This window comes from Mirounga leonina, unplaced genomic scaffold (genome assembly GCF_011800145.1).
Source record: "Mirounga leonina isolate KUSES-001 unplaced genomic scaffold, KU_Mleo_1.0 Mir_151, whole genome shotgun sequence".
Lineage (NCBI taxonomy): Eukaryota > Metazoa > Chordata > Mammalia > Carnivora > Phocidae > Mirounga > Mirounga leonina.
In genome coordinates, this window is record NW_023270377.1 from 89,704,907 (window position 1) to 89,724,024 (window position 19,118).

The 19,118-nt window shown below is 34.8% G+C and overlaps 1 long non-coding RNA gene across 1 annotated transcript in view; it reads left to right on the forward strand.

Moving 5' to 3' along the window:
- Window positions 1-573: 573 nt before the first annotated feature.
- Window positions 574-19,118, forward strand: part of LOC118012495 — a 41,948-nt gene continuing 23,403 nt past the window's right edge. Inside the window, exon 1 of the long non-coding RNA XR_004679726.1 lies at window positions 574-591. This is a non-coding gene — a long non-coding RNA (uncharacterized LOC118012495). The remainder of the gene's footprint in view (window positions 592-19,118) is intronic.

Consider the following 19,118-nt stretch of genomic DNA (forward strand, 5'->3'; position numbering starts at 1 on the left):
TAAATGTAGAAGTGAGCAAAAAAGGGATGGGGTTTGAGTAAGCACTGGGTTAAAAACTCACAATGCCTGCTGTAACTATTGATTTTCAAACGTTTTTGATCAAAAAGCTACACAGGAGCTACCTGCTAAAAGACTCTACTATATATATAGACTGTCAATTCAGAGAAGTAATGCTTGAATTAACAATACTGAACAGGAGAATAAATTAATTGGTTATACTTCTAACATGTACTGTCTGAATTTATGTCATGTAGATACTTCATTATATGTATTAATATATAATATTATTTTAAGTTATATACATGTATATTTAATTTTTCCCCTTCAGGTCTTTAATCACATGTCACCTTCTCAGTGAGTGGCCTTCTTCTATGGCCTTCTGTCTAAAAGTATAATACCCTTCTATCAAAAAATATAATCATTTCTCTCTATTGCTTTAATTTTTTTCCATAGCACTTATCACTATGTTTTTTTATATATTTACCCTATTTAGGTCTCCCACAATAGAAAATAAGTTTGATAAAGGCAGACCTTCTGTCTATCTTGCTCCATGTCTGTCTCCTGTACTCCCGGTACAGTACCTGTTGCATGGTAAGTACTCATAAATGCATGCTATAGAAACCAGTAAATGAATGTCACCACTGAGTTCAGAGAACTTCCTCATTAATTTGATTTATGTAAGCAAGGACTTTGATTCTACTTAGATTGTTGAAGAGTAAATGGAGTTATTTGTTTATTGTCATTTTAGCATAACAATGAGCAGACTATACTCATTTCATATCTCCTTGTATATGAGACACTATTGATTGACCATCTTGAAGGCAAGTAGATTTGCTTTTCCTATTGAGGGTACTGAAAGTTTCTGCTGGACTCTTCATAGTTACAAAATGACAACTTCTTTTCTGCTCGGTGACGCTAGCCAATCTGGACAGGGAAAAAGATAATTTGAACAAAGCTACATAGACCAATATGCTGAGAAAGATGAACAATGCACAACTCATCAGAAATGTGGGATATAGTATAGAGAAAAATCTAAAATTCTCCTTCATGATTTAGCTTCATTTTAAAGCAGTTCATCCTAGTACGTAACAGTAGATTTAACGTGCATGCATTTAACTTTTCAAAGCCCTTGCAAACTGTTATCACATCTTATTTTGTAACTTGTATAATTAAGTTCTTACAGGTTTTCTTCTGTCATACCACTAACTCCAGACCTGACTCCCATAAGTCTCTAATGCATTGAAGATATGGATTATGTCTTCATTTATGTGCCCTTTAGTTAAAATATATTTTTAACTTCTTTATTTAAATTCAATTTAGTTAACATACACTGTATTATTAGTTACCAGGGTAGAATTTAGTGATCCATCAATTGCATATAACACCCAGTGTTCATTACATCAAGTGCCCTCCTTAATGCCCATCACCCAATTACCCCTTCCCCCCACCCACCTCCCCTCCAGCAACCCTCAGTTGTTTCCTAGAGTTCAGTGTCTCTTATGGTTTGCCTTCCTCCCTGCTTTCACTTTATTTTATCTTTCCTTCACTTTCCCTATGTTCATCTGTTTTATTTCCTAAATTCCACATATGAGTGAAATCATACAGTATTTGTCTTTTTCTGACTGACTTATTTTGCTTAGCATAATACCCTCTAGTTCCATCCACATAATTGCAAATGGCAAGATTTCATTCTTTTTGATGGCTGAGTAATATTAGTTTTATGTAATACATATTATATATAATTTTTATAATTATATGTAGTTTATATTAAATGTGTATATAAATATACATATATAACACAATATATATATGTGTATATGTGTATGTATGTATATATATTTGTGTTATATATGTATATTTATATACACATTTATAAACTATTCCAGTGGTAATTGTTAATTTATTGCTTCTTGGACTAGGGATTGGTAAATCAGTTCTTTCTGTCTAGTTCCAGAGACAAAAAGAAACCTACTTTTTTATTTCATTCTGTTATGTTCAGATTTGACATTGACAACCAAACAAATCTATTCAACTAAAAATTATTGATACAAAGATTATGAAAGTTATGACTTATTCTAGTTTGTCAATCATAAAATCTTACTGAAAATCTAAAAGGTCTTAGCATAATATTAGATAATTGGAATTTTTTTGATATTACATATTTTACATGACTTCAAGAAATATATAGTTACTGACCACTTATAACTTGACCAATGGACTACCCCCTAAAAGTCAGAGGCCTATCTACCAATGCAGAAATTTATGCTTATTGTATAGAAATGCTTCCATTTTGGGGGTTGATATTGCTTCATAGTGCTAAAATGCAACTCATTCTGCTAATATACCTAGTGTTAACTCTTTTGCCTGGTGGATTTTACAAAAATCATTTAATTATTAAATTATTGCCACAAAGAAAGAAATGCAAGCACTTTATTTTTTTTTTAATTCTAATTTGAGTATAGTTGACACACAACATTGAATTAGTTCAGGCATACAACATTCAATTCAACTTCTCTATTTGTTATGCTGTGCTCACTATAAGTGTAGCTACCATCTGTCACCATATAACACGATTGCAACATTATTGACTGTGTTCCCTATACTATGCCTTTTATTCCTGTGATTGAGTCCTTCCATAACTAGAAGCCTGTATCTCTCACTCCCCTTCACCCACTTTGCCCATTTCCCCATCTCTTCCCCTCCGGCAACCATCAGTTTGTTCACTATGTTTGTAAGTCTGATTCTGCTTTTTGTTTGTGTGTTTATTCATTTTTTAAAAAAAAATTCCACATATGAGTGAAATTATGTGGAATGCTAAGTGAAATAAGTCAGATTGAGAAAAAATGCAAGTACTTTAACATACATTCCTCCAACCCAAATTTTATCATTAAAATTCCACGAAGCATTTTCAAGAGCCTACCAGTCATCTTAAATACTAACTGCTTATTGCTGTTAGCTTTTTGGGAAGAAATCCAGTGGGGCATTGCTGAATTTTTTTCTGAGGCATGTCATTGAAAAGACTTTGAAGATATGTCCAAACAAGATACTACAAGGGCAACTCTTCCTTGTTTTCAAAATTTATTTCAGTGAGCACAGACTGCTCCCTGGGTCAGATGACTGATGAGAGTTTTTTTCCACTCTGGCTTATGTACCTGGCAGGCTGCCACCAACATCCTCTTAAACACATATTGGAAAGTTCTAAAAGAGATGGTCCTGTCTTTGAGTCCTAGTTTTCAGGTTGGTAACTAGATGCTTGACTCCACAAGCTTTCACCAACATGGTGTGCTCATTCCTGCTGTACAAAGGGTGTTGAATTCTCTCACTGAAGACATTAGACCTAGCTGTATGGTGACATACAGCAATGAATGATGCTAAAGAAATTGTAACTTTTCATTGTGAGTCCTGTATGTTCTGTTTAGTATATTAAGGGATCCTAATACAGAGTACTGGGTGGTCAGACCAACCAGTGTCCAAGCTGACATAAATTGCCAGATATTTCACAGCTTCGTACTTGTAGTTGACCTATTTTCAAAGTTGTTTTACTCAGAACTACTGTAAATGACATACAAAGAGAAAGAAATGTCTTTATAGTGAAGTTCTAGTTCAGCCAGTTAGACTAATCCCAGCCCCAAAGACAAGAGATCCCTTTGGAGATAGGTCACCTAAGAAGAAGTAGGAAACAACCCAAGGGGAGAAGCTCAACCTGGGTGATAAATCCTTCCAGTAGATGTGACAGAGGGCTACACATCCACATGCATATCATGGCATATAAGAAAATGTGTGCTTCTGAAAAAAAAAGAAAATGTGTGCTTCTGTAATGCATGGATTTGCATAAATCCATTAGTAAAAGAAATAGAAATATCAAAACATAAAAACTTAATTAATTACGTATATTTGGAATATATAGACATATGCACCAGATCTTACCATTGAATAACTATACAGAAAGATACAAAGAACTTCTTATAATTTGCATATCAACTTTACTTTCAGGAAACAACTCATTTACTCTGAGCTATATACAATAAAACCTAGATGTCAAAGAGGGTAAAGACCAGAGCTAATACTTCTATAGTTACGTAAAGTCGCTAAGTCACAAGTCTTTAGCCTATTTGCTCTGATCATTATCTTACTAGAGATGGACTGACCTTTAGTATCATGGTTTCAATTTCACTAGAGTTCTTATAAATATTATACGTAATTTGTTAAACATGTTTATTTTCATGTAAATATTTAGCAGTCTATGTACAGTATATTCAATATTTTGTATAATGTACTTACCAAAAATTTATCTCATTACCTGTATAAAAGGCTAAGTTATAGAACATTTCCCATTTTCCCCACCTCCCACTTCCCACCTCTGACAGCCACAAATTTGTTCTCTGTATCTGTGAGTTCAGTTTTTTTTTTAAGATTTTATTTATTTATTTATTAGAGAGCGAGTGAGAGAGAAACAGCATGAGAGAGGAGAGGGTCAGAGGGAGAAGCAGGCTCCTCGCTGAACCGGGAGCCCGATGTGGGACTCGATCCCAGGACCCTGGGATCATGACCTGAGCCGAAGGCAGTCGCTTAACCAACTGAGCCACCCAGGCGCCCCAGTTTTTTTTTTTTAATATCTTATAAGTTTTAATAATGATTTTGATAGAAAAAATGGACTCTCCATCCCCAGGTTCTTGAATTTTCTATTTAACATCTGTCTCATTAGCAACAGCTGTTATCACATAGTGATGTCCTATTGACTCTGGCAGACCTTTCATACTTTTCTTGCTCTTAGGTGGCCACAAATGTGTAGACTGACAACTGATAATGGACAGAGTAAGATGGAGTAAGAATTGTTAAGAGTTATTTAAAATGGAGCTGGGAGGACATTGAGGAAATGGGGCTTATACATGTCTCCTATTTCAAATTCTCAGAATTGTTGTTGAACACAGCTAAAAGCCAAGGCCTCTGCTGCTGCATGTTAAAAAGCTCTAACCTCCTTTGTCTCTTGAGCGTGTTTTCAATTTTGGTCAACTCTGTGTCTCCTGGATTGCAATCCTTCAGATCCCAAGTAAATGCACATATTTTTATTTTGCAGCATGCAGTTTTATCTTTCATTGATCAACACAACCTCACTGAATAAATATTTGAAGAATGATTTTTAAATAAAACTAAAGAGGATGTATTATCTAGATACAGGTTCCCCAAACATTAATTTAGTATTTTGCTTCAACATGACTCACTTTGCCACTGACTAAGCAACTGTTCTCATACATCCAAATTTCTCTAACCAGAAAATATAGACACCAAAAAGTAATTGTTGAGATCCCTGAATGGAAAATCCTATGGAGGGACTAGAATACACATTTATCATATATATATATATATATATATATATTTCAGATGAGTCCAATTTGAGAGTTAACTGCAATGTCACAAAAGCAGTTTTTTCCTAATGGATAATGTTCATGAAACATTACTTTTCTCACATCCTGTAGCCAAGTCATTGGATATAATCACGATACTGTTCCTGCAAAGAAGTGAGATTGGTATTTTAGCCCTTCTTATTTTCTTCCCTGGAAGGAACTGTAAAAGAATGGGTATATAACAATTTACTTTCTGTTGTTTAGGATATTAAGAAGTATCAGTTGGTACCCTTTTCATATATAGTTATGTGTATATACTGACATTAAAAAATTAATTCACCAAAGGAAGATTTTTTTTTAAAGATTTTATTTACTTATTTGAGAGAGAGAATGAGATAGAGAGAGAGAGCATGAGAAGGGGGAGGGTCAGAGAGAGAAGCAGACTCCCTGCTGAGCAGGGAGTCTGATGCGGGACTCAGTCCCGGGACTCCAGGATCATGACCTGAGTCGAAGGCAGTGGCTTAACCAACTGAGCCACCCAGGCGCCCCAAAGGAAGATTTTTAAGAAAAAAAATCAATAAGTCATATGTTACTACTTAGTGCAGATTTGCAAGAGACATCGAAAATTTGGAAACACTTGGCTTAAAGACAATGAAGCCATAGTTTCTTAGACCCATATCCTTCACATGAGAAGAAAAAAGGTTATAATAGATATCAGGTCTCATTCGAGTTTGTTCTGAGGGTACTAAAAACAATGCTGAAATTGGCAGATCTTGATTCATTTGTATGCTACCATTGAAGATATTGTTGAGAAAAAAATGGAAGCAGAAAATATATCATTATGAGAGCACACCTAGAATCTTTGATTAGCTTTGTAAAAACTTCCTTTCATTGATTACAACTATGGTAACTTGAACTTTGAAAAATTACTCGATTCTGAAAGAGAGATTTATCTTCTGAGACAATGTTGGTTAATGTTATTATGAAAAACAACCAATCAGCTTCATGTAGACAACACTTGAAGACAACAGTTGTGTTAGCAATTGTCAACCATTAAGGCTTAAAATATTCTGCTTGAAATATTGAAGTAACAGTATGTAAGAGACAGTTATTCTCAGGATCTACGCAAAGCTAATATAATTAAAAATAAATACCTCACAAAAGTAATCTGGGCATGGTTTCAAAGAATGAGTCATGTGCAATTAGTAAATAAACAAGAGGACTAGATATTATTTAGGCAAAAATACAAACTTCAATTCAGATAGTAGTTAGTAAAGTGCCTTTAAAAATAAATGTACAGAACAAGTAAATATGTTTATTTTCAAAATATAGAAAAAATTCAAGTTACTTAGTTCCACTGCATGAAAAGAACTATTATTTATTATTTGGTGTAGATCCTTTTCAGGCATTTTTTTCTATGGAGGGAAAAGAGGTAAAAACTGGCAAGTGAGAAGCTTACAGGCGCAGGATTTGAGAGAACGAGAGGAGAGAAAACTAGTTGTAATGTTGTAAATGATGAATTTGATAACTCTTGATTTTATAGATGTTTTAATTAAACTGACTCAAAGATACATATTTTTTAATGCAACTCCATTCAGAATTTGAACCTCATGAAACCTCTGGATTTATTTGGGTTATGGTAATGTTTTAATCAATTTTATTTTCTAACAATGGTTTTGAAAGTATTTGTGTCAATAATTAGATTTCCATAATGTCCAATCGATGAACTTTTTAAATGTGACATATTTTATTAACTAAACCCATTTACAAAAAAACTATATATGTGGCTTTCTTCTCTATCATATAAAGTACTACACTAGTAATAGGTAAATATCAATGCATATTTATGGCTTCTTTTAGAATTAGTGTCTAATAGAGGAAAAATATGGGTTAAGGATAGTAGACTAATACTACCCATCCACCACTTCTCTCTCCTAAGAACCCATTAAAATGATTATAGATAAATGGTTAAAAGAGTAAGTCCTAACAGTGAGAGTAAAAGAAAGAGAATCATTGGTGAACATATAGTTTCAATAAGTTCTGGGATATGGATAGCATAGCAATGGCTAATAAAAAAAGAGAACAAGTAGGAGCCAAGAATAAGATGTAGTGGAGGAAGAAGCAAATCTGATGTCAGAGATACTTGGTTTGCTGTTAGCATATTAGAGATCCATGAAAAAGGGAGGGCAAAGCAGGAAATTAATTAAAAGTATCCATGGTGTAAACATCCCAGTTTTTTCTCCATATCCCCCTCCCATACATTTATAATGTAGAGACTACTCCCGAGTAAAATCTGCAGGGCTTTTTCCTGAAAAAATAAAATTAACTATTTGGGAATTATGGTAATTAGGACTGGTTTTGGCACTCTCCTCTTTCTGGTATATGCATGACACACAGGTTGGTCAGATTCCCATCCTCCTATCTTAAAGGGAAGGCTGCATTTTATACATGTAAAGCCTTTCTGGTCTTTCTGTCGTACATGAGAGAAACTGAAAGTCACAGACAAAAAAGAAGAGGAAAGCACTGCAACTTCCTGGGGAAATCAACCCCAAAACAAGGATTGCTCTCTATATACACTTGACTAAAATCTTGAAAAAATAAGATAAGACACACTTTTAAGTTCAAAATGCATTACTAACATCCCCTCTCCATCTCTTTCATAAGTGTAGACAGTCAATAAAACAAAAAATCAATCCCTGACTCATAGTGTTTGACAATTTCTGTGGTATATATGCTCCTGCTAGTAAAGATTTTAAACTATCATTGTGATATTTTTTAACACAAAGTTGGGAAACACATCATTAGATAGTATTCAAAATACAGAAATAATACATGTAAATAACCTCAATGGCATCAATAATGGTAAAATGTACTAAAATACTTCAGTGATGAGTTTTTAAGATATTTCACTTAAGTTTATCTAATTTAATGTTTAATAATGATCATGTTTAACAACCAGCTCACAGAAGTTTGAATAATTTAACAATTGGATTTATGAACAATTACAAACCAGCTCCCACACGTCACTGTACCTTAAAAACTTTACCCCTGCTGGTAACTCTTCCAGGATTGTTTTTTCCCCAGCACTTTCAATATATTGTTCAACTTCCATTTCTTAATAAGATCTACTCTGATTACTGTAATATTTAATAGTGCAATCTGACAACCCCCTTGAATACTCTGTTCTACTTACTCTACTCCACTTATTCTTTCTATGTAATTTCTCACCTCGAATATATTATTTATTTATTGGTTTTATTTATACCCCATCTAAAGTTGAAGCTCAATGGGGGCAGGAATCTTTGTTCATTTTTTTCAGTATTTTAGCCAATAATCTTAAACAGAGATTCCATTTAGAGTTTCAACTTATGTTACTTCTTCAGTGAATGCTTAAAATTCCCAAACACTCCTACAGGCCACTTAAATCACACTTCCTGTCGGTCCTTGAGTCTGCTTGTCAATGTGCCTTGTCTGTTCTGTCAAAACAAAGGGTTGAAAAGGTTTAAAACTCAATCAAATTATTTTTATGAACTTATATTGAGAATAAAATGTAGAGTATTCGACTACATTGAACTGAATCTTCCTGGGGAGATTGTATGTCAAACAGCCCTGGTCACGTCAACACAATCTGTGCTTTCATAGATTGCAGTTAAAATGAATACAATCATAATGTGTAATTGTAATCAGATTTACCATCCAAACACAAGACAATTGATAATTCTTATATGTACAGAATTATCCTTTTTTTAAAGATTTATTTATTTGAGAGAGAGAGACAGAGATAGCAAGAGAGAGCATGAGTGGAGAGGAGAGGGAGAAGCAGACTCCCACCAAGCAGGGAGCCCACAGGAAATGATCCCAGAACCCTGAGATTATGACCCGAGCCAAAGGCAGACATTTAACCACTGAGCCACCCAGGTGTCCCCAAAATTATTCTTATCAGAGTTCCTAATTGCTTGACTAGATGTGGTCAGAGCCAACGAATGTGCATTCATAACTCAACCAGGTTGGTTCTGTATTAAAATTTGGAGCTAATATATTCTTTGCAAAAACATTATAGTGTGGGTTGTGGGGGTGTGTGAATCCTATCACCTATTCATTAAGAATGGTTTTTAATCCATAAATGTTAATCATTACCCATTTACCATAGAGTTTAATGAGCTTTTGTTAGGAAGAATCGCTTAAACACTTTCAGGGGACTGAAAGTCAACATGGTCAGATAATTAAGCTTACCATTTACTTGAGCAGTATACACTATACATTGATAATTTGTTTATTTTAATTGAGAAGTTTATTTTTTCTTTTAAAAATGTACAATTCAATAATTTTTAGTGTATTCATAAGACTGTACAACGAGCATCACTATGGAATTCCAGACTATTTTCATTAACACCAAAACAAACCCTGTACCCAATAGTGGCCACTCCTTATTCCTCCCCTCTCCTAGTCCCTGGCAAGCACTAATGTACTTCCTGTCACTATTGATTGGCCTATTTCGGTCACGTCATGTGAATTAAATCATACAATATATGGCATTTTATGTCTGGCTTGTTTTTTTTTTTTGTTTTTTTAAAGATTTTATTTAGGGCTTGTTTAATTTAGCAGAATGTCTTCAAGGTTCATCCACATTGCAGCATGTATCATTACTTCATTTCCCTCCTACCCCCCTTTTAGAAAGCTTTATAGAGATACAGTTTACATACCAGACATTCACAAATTTAAAGTGTAAAAGTCAATGGCTCTTAGAATATATACACAGTTGGGTGCCTGGGTGGCTCAGTTGGTTAAGCGACTGCCTTCGGCTCAGGTCATGATCCTGGAGTCCCGGGATCGAGTCCCACATCAGGCTCCCTGCTCGGCAGGGAGTCTGCTTCTCCCTCTGACCCTCCTCCCTCTCATCTCTCTGTCTCTCATTCTTTCTCTCTCAAATAAATAAATAAAATCTTTAAAAAAAAAAAAAAAAGAATATATACACAGTTGAATATCATCACCAAAATCAATTTTAGAACATTTCCAATGTTCCAAAAAGAAGCTCTACTCCCCTTAACCATAACTCCACAATCTTCCAGTCACCCCCAACCAGTCCTAAGCAACTACTAATATAATTTTTGTCTCTATAGATTTGCTTATTCTGGACTTTTCAGAAAAAGGGGTCACATAATATGTGGTCCTTTGTTACTAGCTTTTATTTAACATAATGTTTTCAAGGTTCATCTATTTTATAGCAACTTTCAATGATTCATTCCTTTTTATTGCCAAATAATATTTCATTGCCTAGATACACTGTATTCTGTTAATTATTTTATCAGTTGACGGACATTAGTTGTTTCCACTTTTTGGCTGTTATGAATAATGCTGCTGTAAACATTTATGTACAACTAAGTTTGTATGTAAACATGTATTCATTACCCTTGGGTATATATTTAGTAATGGAGATGCTGGGTGGTATAGCGACTCTATGTTTAACCATTTAATGAACTGACAAAACTTTCCCAAGTGTCTGTACCATGAGCAATGAATAAATGTCCCAAAGTTTCCACAGACTTTTCAACACTTGTTATTGTATGTCTTTTTGGTTTTAGTTAACTTAGTGGGTATGAATTGGTATCTCATTGTAGTTTTAATTTATATATCTATAATAATGAGTTACATATTTTTATATGATTATGGTCATTCATATATCTTATTTGATGAAATATCTATCTAAATCCTTTAGTCTTTTAAAAATTGGGTTATATATCACTTTATTGTTAAGTTATAGGTGTTCTTTATGTATTCTGATGCAAGACTTACCAGATATATGATTTTAAAATATGTTGTTTCATTGGTGGGTTGTCTTTTCACTTTCTTGATAGTGTCCTTTTTTTTTTTTTAAGATTTTTTTTATTTATTTGTCAGAGAGAGAGAGGCAAGGGGGAGCACAAGCCGGGGGAGTGGAAGGCAGAGGGAGAAGCAGACTCCCCACTGAGCAAGGAGCCTGATGTGGGGCTCGATCCAAGGATGCTGGGATCATGACCTGAGCCAAAGGCAGATGCCTAACCAACTGAGCCACCCAGGTGTCCCCTGATAATGTCCTTTGAAGCACAAAAAGTCTCTTCTTAGAGGAAAATGTTTCAGCTGTTCACAATTGAGTTTGTTAGCTGTGGCTTTGTCCTATATGGACTTTATTAGGTTGAGGTATGTCCCTTCTGAAACCAATTTGTTGAGTGTTTATCAAGAGTGGATGTTATTTTGTTGAATGCCTTTCTGCACCTATTGAGATGATCATATTGTTTTTTCCTTCATTTTGTTAATATGGTATATTACATTGATTAATTTGCAGATGTTGAACCATCCTTGCATTCCTGAAATAAATCTCACTTGTTGATGGTAAATGATCCTTTTATTGTATTGTTGGATTTGGTTTGCTAATATTTTGTTGAGGATTTTTGTACCTATGTTTATCAGGGATATTGGTCCATAATTTTCTTTCTTGTAGTGTCTGGTTTGGATATCAGGGTAATGCTGTCCTCATAGAATAAATTTGGAAGCATTCCTCCTCTTCTATTTTTTGGAATAGTTTGAGAATAATAAGTATTAAATCTTTTTTGAATGTTTGATAGTGTCCACCTGCGAAGCCATCTGGTCCTGGACTTCCGTTGGGTGTTTTTTGATTGTGATTCAATTCATTACTTGTAATCGGTCTGTTCAGATTCTCCATTTCTTCATGATTCAGTGTTGGAAGATTGTGTTGTTGGTTATGAATTCCCCCCTTTCCATTTCTTCTTTTATTTTTGTTTTCTTCTCTCTTTTTTTCTTAATGAGTCTGGACAAAGGTTTATTGATTTTATTTATCTTTTCAAAGAACTAGCTGTTGGTTTCATTCATCTAATTGTTTTTGTTTTGTCTCTATTTCATTTATTTCTACACTCATCTTTATTATTTCCTTCCTTCTATTAACTTTGGGCTTGTTTGCTCTACTTTTTCTAGCTCCTTTAGGTGTCAGTTTAGACTGAGATTTTTCTTGTTTCTTGAGATAGGTCTGAATTGCTATAAACTTCCCTTTTAAAACTGCTGTTGCTGTGTCCCAAAGATTTTGAACCACGGTGTTTCCATTTTCATTTGTCTCCAGGTATTTTTTATTTCCTCTTTGATTTCTTTTTTGACTCGTTGGTTGTTTAGTAGCTAATTGTTTAGGCTCTATGTGTTTGTGTTTTTTCCAGGTTATTTTCTTGTGATTGATCTCTAGTTTCATACTGTTGTGGTTGGAAAAGATGCTTGATACGATTTCAATTTTCTTAAATTTATTAAGATTTGTTTTGTGGCCTAACATGTGATGTACCCTGAAGAATGTTCCATGTGCCCCTGAAAAGAATGTGTATTTTACTGTTTTGGGATAGAATGCTCTGTAAATATCTGTTAATTTCATCTGGTATAATGTGTCATTTAAGGCTGATGCTTCCTATTGATTTTTGGTCTGAATGATCTATCCACTGATGTAAAGGAGATGTTAAAGTCCCCTAGTATTACTGTGTTACTGTCAATTTTCTTTTTATATCTGTTAATATTTGCTTTATATATTTAGGTGGTCCTTTGCTGGGTGAATAGATATCACAATTGTTATATCCTCTTATTGAATTGATCTCTTTATCATTATGTAATGCCCTTCTTTGTCTCTTGTTACAACCTTTGTTTTAAAGTCTACCATGTCTGATATGAGTATTGATACTCCAGTTTTTTGGGGTTTCCATTTGCATGGAATATAATTGTTCATCACTTCACTTTCATTCTGTATGTGTCTTCACATCTGAAGTGAGTCTCTTGTAGGCAGTATATAGATGGGTCTTCTCTTTTTATCCATTTAGCCACTGTATGTGTTTTGATTAGAGAATTCAGTCCATTCACATTTAAAATAATTATTGGTAGATATATGGTTATTAGCATTTTGTTTATAGTTTTTGGCTGTTTTTGTAGTTTTTTTCTGTTCCTTTCTTTTTCTCTTTTTCTTTTTCTTTGTGGTTTGATGACTTTCTTTAATGGTAGCTTGTAATTCTTTTTCATTATCTTTTGTATATTTACCATAGGTTTTTGCTTTGTGGTTACAATAAGGCTTACATATGACAACTTATAACAATCTATTTTAAGTTGATAAGAACTTAAATTTTTTACCCCATTCTAAAGTTCAACATTTTTACTCTTTCATCCCCAACTTTGTGTTTTTGATGTCATATGTCACGTTTGATATATTTTAATCATGTGTATCCTTTAACTAATTCTTGTAATCATATTTTTACTACATTTGTCTTTTAACTTCCATATTGGCTTTATAAGTGATTAACTTACTATCTTTACTATATGTTTACCTTTCCAATAATATTCTTTTCTTTGTATTCTTGTTACTAATTAGTGCCCTTTTTCTTCTCAGTTTAGAGAAGTCCCTTTAACATTTCTTGTAATGCTGGTTTAGTAGTGATGAATTCCTTTAGCTTTTGCTTGTGTGGAAAACTCTTTGTCTTTCCTTTAGTCTGAATGATAACTTTGTCAGGTAAAGTATTCTTGGTTGAAAGTTTGTTTTTCTTTCAGCAGTTTAAATATATCATGCCACTACTTTCTGGCTTGCAAAGTTTCTGCTGAAAAATCTGCTAGTAGTCTTATGGGGTTCCCTTGTACATGACAAGCTGTTTTTCTCTTGCTCCTTTAAAATTTTCTCCTTGTCTTTAACTTTTGATATTTTACTTATAATATGTCTTGATGTGGGTCTCTTTGAGTTCATCTTATTTGGAACTCTCCACACTTCCTGGATCTGAACATGTTTCCTTCTCCAGTTAGGGAAGTTTATAGCCATTATTTCTTCAAATAATATTTCTGCCCCTTCCTCTCTCTTTTCCTTCTGGAGCCTTATAATGTGAACGTTAAACCATTTGATGCTGTCCCTTAAGCTATCTTCACTTTTTTCTTTTTCTTTTTTTCCTGCTCTGGTGTGTTTCACTGATTTGTCTTTGAGTTGACTGATTCTTTATTCTGCTTTCTCTAGTCTGCTATTGAACCTCTCTAGTGTATTTCTTAGTTCTTTTATGTATTCTTCAGCTACGTGACTTCTATTTGGTACTTTCTTATATTTTCCAACTTTTTGTTGACGTTCTCACTGAGGTCATCCATTTTTCTCTCCAATTTGGTAAGCATCTTTATGACCATTACTGTGAACTCTTTATCAGGTAAATTACTTATCTCCATTTCATTAAAGTTCTTTTGGGGTTTTGTTTGTTTTTGTTTTTGTTTCTGGAGTTTTATCCTGTCCTTTGGTTTGGAACATATTTCTCTGGTTTTTTTTTGTTTGTTTGTTTTTTGGGTTTTTTTCCTGACTCTATGTTGGTATCTATACAGTAGATGAAACAACCACCTCTCCTGGTCTTGAAGGAGTAGCCTCATGTAGGAGATGAACCTTGTTGTTTAACCCTTCTCAGTTCTTTGTTGTCTGTCAAACCTTTGTGCTTTTCCAAGCAGCCTATTACATTTCCAGTAGCTCCCAGTATTTGAGGATGTGCCAAGTTCTGTCAGTGTCTTAAAGGAGAAGATCTCAGAACCTAAATTCAGGTTGGCTGGAAACCAGACCCTCAGGTAGCAGCTTTTAAAAGTATGCAGATATTTACGGTCCTGTGGAACCACAAGCATAACCTGTGCTGGCCACCAGAGCCAGGATATCTGGAGATATTCCCCTGGGAAGCAGTCACAAAAGTCAGGGCTATAGAGAAGTATAGAAGTTCTTTTCTTGGAGATACCAGTGATCTGGAGTAAAGAAGAGGGAGAGCACCAGCATGCTACCCACAGCCTATGTTCCTTGATAGCAGTGAGTAGACCACTAAATGCTTGACAAGCTTGAAGCCTACTCCTTAGACTGAAGCTCTAGGATAAGCACAGAGGCCTCCTTCACAGAAAGACTTGGGAGGGGGTGCCTCAGTCTGCTCTCTGTGCAGTACCCTGGGGTGATAGCCTGCCAAGAACCATCTCTCCAATTTCTACAGTGCTGTGGGACCCCGGGATGTAAGCCCCCCTTGCCACAGGTGATAAAGGGCCATCCTCTGGGTGGCAGCTGCAAAAATTAGGATACCAGATGTGTGAAAAGCTCCCTTATAGAAAATGCTGGTGCTCTACAGCAAGGCACAATATGAGCAAGAAAATAGCACTTACCCTCTGAGGTCTCTGTAAAGATTACAGTCACCCCCAGGTAAGTTTTTAATTAGAAGCCTGTCCCTCAAGCCACAGCCATGAGGATCATCTAATAGGTCTCCTTCACAGAAAGACTTCCTGGGTCTGTTGCCTCTTGGTGTGCCCTGGGGTTGGTAGCTGTTTAAGAACTCTTTCTCCATTGGTTAGAGTTCTGTAGGACCCACAAGCAAAAGCCCCACTGGCCACCAGAGGCAGATTTGGAAGTGTTCCCAGAGAGCAATCATAAAAATCAGGATTGCCAGACAGGGCTATGAGCTCCTATCTGGGTGACACTAGTTTTTCCTGTCCATGGGACCAGGAACATAAGCTACCCTGGCCTCCAGAGCCAGGCAATCAAGAGGTGCCGTCTAGGCAGCAGCTACCAAAAGCAGGGCACCAGACATGTAAAAACTCCCTTCTGGGAGATACTGGTGCACTAGAGCAGAGTAAAGGGAGAGCTGCACACGCCAGTCTCTGTCCCAGAGTATGTTCCAGCAGTCTCCTAGATGTGTGTGTTAAATATACACTTACCCCTCAGGGAAACACTTTAATATAAGCAGGGGAGCTTCCTTTACTTCAAGTCTGAGCATGATCAGCTGTCCCTGAGCTGGGCTCTGGGCACTTGAGCACTTTGAGAGCCATTTCTCAGATCATGAGTCTTGTGGGTCTAGGGACATGAGCCCCATATGTTTTCAAAATTAGTTTTTTGTGGGGTTGCACTCATCTCTCAGGTGCATGTCTTAAAAGTTGGGTTGCCTGATGTGGGGTTCAAATGCTTTACTCTTCAGGGAGCAGATCCAGGTTTTAAGTTCCCTCCCAGTTGTGGGTCCCTGACCCTGGGATAGGGTTTATGGCAAGAATGTGTCCTAGCCTCTCCTACCCACCTCAGCGTTGTTTTCTACTCATTTTCTTAATATGTAGTCATCACTCAGCCAGTATTTACCTTTTCTTAAAGAGGAAATTATTCCATATGTAGCTGTAGACTCATTGTGTCCATGGGAGGAGATGAGTTCAGGATCTTCCTATATCATCATATTGAACTGGAACCCCTAAAAAGTTTTTTTGTTAATTGAAGTATAGTTGACACACAATGTTACATTGATTTCAGGTGTAGGACATAGTGATTCCACAAGTCTATTCATTACCCTAAAAGGTTTTAATTTTGATGAATACATTTTTATCCATTCTTTTATTACTTCTGCTTTTTGGTGTCATATCTGAGAAACCATTGCCTAATCCAAGGTCACGAAGATTTATACGTATGTTTTCCTCTAAGAGTTTAAGCTTTTACATTCAGGTCTGAATGATTCTGAGGTCATTTGTGTATAAGGTTTGAAATATACATATATGTGTGTGTGTGTCTGTGTGTGTATGTATATATAGATAAATATATATATGGATATACATATATCCCAATGACTTTATTTTACTCCTCTCTTATTTTTCCCTCCTCCTTCTATTTTTTAAATTTACATGTTTGCTTTATGTCTAAGAACATTACACTTCCAATGTATTCTTCCATGATTACCCACCTTTGAGTCTTAGATCTAAAATTAAATATTCAGTTCTTTCCACCAATGACTTTGCCAGTTTCCTCATTTGTAGGAACTGTTATCTCCTAGTAACTTCTGCAAAAATAATGCCTGAAAAAATATTCATAGATTCCTAAGGGTTTATAACTGTTCTTTTTATTCTCATAGCCTGATATTGTAAGGAAAACTGTGTTGAATATAAAATAATTAGATAATTTTTATTGAGTTTCTTGAAAATATTTCCCTTTTGTATTGCTTTCCATATTTTTGTTGGAGTCTAATTTCAACCTAATTTTCTTTCATTTGTAAGTGATTTGATTTTTTTGCCTGAAGTTCCGAGGAGTATTTATTCATTTTAAAGTCCAATAATTGAATTAAGAAACATCTAGGAGTTAAAAATTCAGGGTTTTTAAGGAAACTTTTCTTGAATTACAGTTTTAAATATTGGTTCAGTTTCTATTTTTCCTTTTTCATAGATTCCAATTTTATGTATATGTTAAACCTGCTTTGCCTCTCTATCACTTTCATTGGAATTTTCAAATTTTTTATGTATTTTGAGGGGTTTTTTTTGGTCTTTTTATTTCCATTATTTATACTCCTATTGAATTTTCAGTTGTACCTATTTTCCCTTGAGCATCTTGTAACTTTTCCTTTTCTTCTGGGATGAGCTTGTTCATTTATCTATCTGTCTATTTTTAGAGTCAGCCCTTATTTCACATACCTGCTGGCTCTGAGTTTTCAAGTTTATGATTTACAGCACTTATACTTCTTCTTTTCATTGTTCAAAACAGTCATACTTCAGGGCCCTCTCTTGAGTTGCTTCTTACCTTCCTTTCATCATTTAATCAAAAGACACTCCTCTGGATTGTCTCCTCTGGTCCCTCATATATTCTAATCCTTTTTTCTTTTCTTTTCACTCTGGTAGTCAGTGCTCTGATATGCCAGATTTCAGATCTATTCATCATGTTTATCCACTCATTGGGTTTCTTTTCTTATGAGGGTCAACCATAATTGGTGTCATTTATGTTCTCCTATGAGAATCCCATGCATTTCCTGTCTTCTGTGCTATCCACACCTGACTTGCCACAAATGCAAGGACTCCATATCCAACTCTAATGGCCTGGCTTATTTATTGGCCCACTAGGATATAACTGGAAGTTCTGGTATTTTCTTTTACCTCTCCATGGGTGTGCAGTCTGGGATATTTTATTTTCATAGTTAGTCTGTATGAGATTTTTAATGATATGTGTAAAATTGAAATTAGTGGGCCATCATCTTTTCAAAATCCTTCTTCATGAGGAGTTTCTAAATTAATATATTTATTTTGGTTCTTTTATGATAATTATAGTAAATTCTGAATTGGCGATTAAATTAATGAGTTAATAAGATAGTAATAATAGTAATAAGAAAATATAGAGAGCTTATTTTTTTAATTTTCCACAGTGGTTTAAGAATTTTTTTTAATTGTTAAATAGATATTTAACAAGGCTCAAACTTGTTATTATGACTTGATAAAACTTCAGATAGAGTCAGTAGAATTGTTGATATGCTCTTTGATCTAATTTCATGTAGTCCATTAGGTTGTGTTAACTAGCACATTGCAGCTTGTCAGAGTAAATAAAAAGAGAAGGAAAAGTAAGCCATGCTAGTCCAGGGGAAATGTTCACTTTATAATAATTTTTTTGATGATCAAGTTGTCATTTCATTTCCAGTGTTCAACCTACTTGGTTGAATAATTTATCATGTTTTTGACCCTTCTCAGTCTATCCCTCAATACCATTTTATAAGATGTTCACATCTAGAAATATTGGCTAATGCATCCAAGGTTACTACTCCAAGGTTATCATGGTATTTAGATGGTCAAGATTTAATTCAATGTACTGCCCTTTCAACAAAAATTAAATATCCCAGGTTTAACAAATATTAGTAAAGAGTGAGTGTCATCAAGGAAAACATCTTGTCATTTTCTTTGGAGGTTGGTACTTTTAACAAAAGTGATCAGCTCATTTCCCTTTGTCATTACCTGTACATGTGCTACTAATTTTAAATGTTTGGT